Source organism: Salmo salar, chromosome 15 (genome assembly GCF_965601325.2).
Source record: "Salmo salar chromosome 15, fSalSal1, whole genome shotgun sequence".
Classification (NCBI taxonomy): domain Eukaryota; kingdom Metazoa; phylum Chordata; class Actinopteri; order Salmoniformes; family Salmonidae; genus Salmo; species Salmo salar.
The window spans coordinates 96,732,309-96,736,716 of record NC_138305.1 but is presented as its reverse complement, the minus strand read 5'-3'; positions in this window follow the sequence as shown (position 1 = coordinate 96,736,716).

Below are 4,408 nucleotides of genomic sequence, written 5' to 3'. Positions count from 1 at the left end.
CATTGCATTGTACTGTGCTTTATTTCAATAAGAGCAGACGTTAATGTACAAAAGGATATGCAACCTTAAACTGCAGGAGATTAACTGTAAATGTAGCAGGATAGCTTCTGGTAAACCCTTATGTCAAGAGGAAAATATAACATTTTGTTAACATTATTTCAGAGGTCTTCCCCTGTTACACTCCGACACTTTGCTGGCTAAGTCAATATTGTACAAGTTAAGTGAATGAGCAAACTAGATGGTTTGTTATCTTCATTTTACTGTCCTGAGTTATAACTAAGCTATGATTATGAAGATGAAGCCTACAATCAAGATTAGTATTTCTCAATGATTATGCTATTGTAACATGGATGATAACCAATGGCCATAATGATATCCAATGTTTCTTTATCAAGGACAGGTTAACCCTGGCTAAAGATTTGGAGTGACATTTCAAAACCAGTTTAAACTGCTTATTGGCTGTTTTTTAGTGTCTGACCACTGGGCATAGATGTCAATTCAACATCAATTCCAGGTTGATTAAACTTAATTTTATTGAAATGATGTGGAAATGTTTTTGGTTCAACCAGTGTGTGGCAAGTGGGTGACGAATAATACAAGCTGTGGCCTACGTGGCAGTGCATGGTCAGGATAATTAGTACAAGAGGTGTGTTTCTTCAGGCTGATAAAATGTCATAAAGTCATTGCAGATAGAGGTGAAAGAAAGCAGGCGCCTCACTTCAAAGCTTCTCAAATATTTCCTCTTGAGTAAAGAAAAAAAGTCAGTGATATCTTCCTCACTATTAATGCCTTTTATGATGGGTTACGGACTAGGCATTTCATCATAGGTGCACTCAACCAACAATTTTTTTCCAGCATGTTGTATGTAGCCTATCGCTGCCGCTTCCCCCTTCGCCTCCATTTCTCACAATAGGCCTACTATGAGTTTGTTATTGTCACGCCCTGACCTGAGAGAGACGGTTTATTTCTCTATTTTGTTAGGTCAGCGTGTGGGGTGGGCATTCTATGTTTTGTATTTCTTTGTTTTGGGCCGAGTGTGGTTCCTAATCAGAGGCAGCTGTCTATCGTTGTCTCTGATTAGGAATCATACTTAGGCAGCCTTTTCCCACCTGTGTTTGTGGGTAGTTGTTTTCTGTTTTGTGTTTCTGTACCTGACACAACTGTGCACTTTTGTTTCCCTTTGTTATTTTTGTTCGAGTGTTTGTTTGATTTACCAAATAATCAAGAACATGTACCACGCTGCATCTTGGTCCCCTCTCTAAGATGATCGTTACAGTTATTGTGGTCAAATTTTTGGAGTAGTGTTATCTTACAGGCATGTTCAGGAGCATGGAACAGCGACAATTCAATATAGGCTATGGTCTACAGTTGAAGTCAGAAGTTTACATACAGTTAGGCTGGAATCATTAAATCTCGTTTTTCAACCACTCCACTAATTTTTTGTTAACAAACTATAGTTTTGGCAAGTCGGTTGGGACATCTACTTTGTGCATGACACAAGTCATTTTTCCAACAATTGTTTACAGACAGATTATTCCACTTATCATTCACTGTATCACAATTCCAGTGGGTCAGAAGTTTACATACACTAAGTTGACTGTACCTTTAAACAGCTTGGAAAATTCCAGAAAATTATCCCATGGCTTTAGAAGCTTCTGATAGGCTAATTGACATCCTTTGAGTCAATTGGAGGTGTACCTGTGGATGTATTTCAAGGCCTACCTTCAAACTCAGTGCCTCTTTGCTTGGCATCATGGGAAAATCAAAAGAAATCAGCCAAGACCTCTGAATTTTTTTTGTAGACTTCCACAAGTCTGGTTCATCCTTACGAGTAATTTCCAAACGCTTGAAGGTACCACGTTCATCTGTACAAACAATAGTACGCAAGTATAAACACCATGAGACCACGCAGCTGTCATACCGCTCAGGAAGGAGACATGTTCTGTCTCCTAGAGATGAACGTACTTTGGTGCGAAAAGTGCAAATCAATCCCAGAACAACAGCAAAGGACCTTGTGAAGATGCTGGAGGAAACAGGTACAAAAGTATCTATATCCACAGTAAAATGAGTACTATATCGACATAACCTGAAAGGCCACTCAGCAAGGAAGAAGCCACTGCTCCAAAACCGGCATAAAAAAAGCCAGAGTACGGTTTGCAATTGCACATGGGGACAAAGATCGTACTTTTTGGAGAAATGTCCTCTGGTCTGATGAAACAAAAATAGAACTGTTTGGTCATAATGACCATTGTTATGTTTGGAGGAAAAAGGGGGAGGCCTGCAAGCCGAAGAACACCATCCCAACCGTGAAGCATGGGGGTGGCAGCATCATGTTGTGGGGTGCTTTGCTGCAGGAGGGACTGGTGCACTTCACAAAATAGATGGCATCATGAGGTAGGAAAATTATGTGGATATATTGAAGCAACATCTCAAGACATCAGTCAGGAAGTTAAAGCTTGGTCGCAAATGGTTCTTCCTAAGTTGTGGCAAAATGGCTTAAGGACAACAAAGTCAAGGTATTGGAGTGGCCATCACAAAGTCCTGACCTCAATACTATAGAAAATTTGCCGTCAGAACTCAAAAAGTGTGTGCGAGCAAGGAGGCCTACATCCTGACTCAGTTACACCAGCTCTGTCAGGAGGAATGGGTCAGAATTCACCCAACTTATTGTGGGAAGCTTGTAGAAGGCTACCCGAATTGTTTGACCCAAGTTAAACAATTTAAAGGCAATGCTACCAAATACTAATTGAGTGTATGTAAACTTCTCTCCGACTGGTAATGGGATGAAAGAAATAAAAGCTGAAATAAATCATTCTCTCTACTATTATTCTGACATTTCACAGTCTTAAAATAAAGTGGTGATCCTAACTGACCTTAGACAGGGAATTCTTACTAGGATTAAATGTCAGGAATTGTGAAAAACTGAGTTTGAATGTATTTGGCTAAGTTGTATGTAAACTTCTGACTTCAACTGTATCTATTTATCATTTATCTGACAAGTCCATTGAAGCCTCAAGAAGATCAGTTGTAAAGCAAGCGTTCAATTGAAATCAGTCAATTGAAATAAATTCATTAGGCCCCAATGCATACATTTCACATGCCTGTGCAGGGGTGCAGCCATGGGTGGGCCTGAGAGGCTTTAGGCTCACCCACTTGGGAGTTAGGCCAACCCACTGGGGAGCCAGGACCAGCCAATCAGAATTAGTTTTTCCCCACAAAAGGGCTTTATTACAGACAGAAATACTCCTCAGATTCATCATCTGTTCGGGTGGCGCAGGTGAAGAAGCTGGATGTGGAGGTCCTGGGTTGGTGTGGTTACACGTGGTCTGCGGTTGTGAGGCCGGTTGGCGTACTGACAAATTCTCTAAAACGACATTGGAGGCGGCTTATGCTAGAGAAATTAACATTCAATTCTCTGGCAACAGCTCTGTTCAACATTCCTGCAGTTAACATGCCAATTGTACGCTCCCTCAAAACTTGAGACATCTGTGGCATTGTGTTTTGTGACAAAACTCCACATTTTAGAGTGGCCTTTTATTGTCACAGAACAAGGTGCACCTGTGTAATGATCATACTGTTTAATTAGCTTCTTGATATGCCACACCTGTCAGGTGGATGTATTATCTTGGCAAAAGAGAAATGCTCACTAATAGGGATGTAAACAAATTTGTCCAGAAAATTGAAGAGAAATAAGCATTTTGTGCGTATGGAAAATGTCTAGGATCTTTTATTTCAGCTCATGAAACATGGAACTTTCCACTAGATGTTGGAACATTTCTGTGTTGACTGGCTTCCATTCATCCACAAGAGCTTTAGTGAGGTCAGACACTGATGTTGGGTGATTAGGCCTGGCTTGCAGTCGTCGTTCCAATTCATCCCAAAAGTGTTTGATGGGGTTGAGGTCAGGGCTCTGTGCAAGCCAGTCAAGTTCTTCCACACCGATCTTGACAACTACTTCTGTATGGACCTCGCTTTGTGCACGGGGGTATTGTCATGCTGAAACAGTTCAGAGCTTCCCCAAACTGTTGCCACAAAGTTGGAAGTACAGAATTGTCTACAATGTCATTGTACACTGTAGTGTTAAGATTTCCCTTTACCGGACCTAAAGGCCCTGCCCGAACCATGAACAACAGCCCCAGACCATTATTTCTCCTCCACCAAACTTTACAGTTGGCACTATGCATCAGGGCAGGTAGCGTTCTCCTGGCATCCGCCAAACTCAGATTTGTCAGTTGGATTGCCAGATGGAGAAGCATGTTTCATCACTCTTGAGAACGGGTTTCCGCTGCTCCAGAGTCCAATGGCAGTGAGCTTTACACCACTCCAGCCGACGTAAGGCATTGCGCATGGTGATCTTAGGCTTGTGTGCGGCTGCTCTGTAATGGAAACCTATTTCATGAAGCTCCCG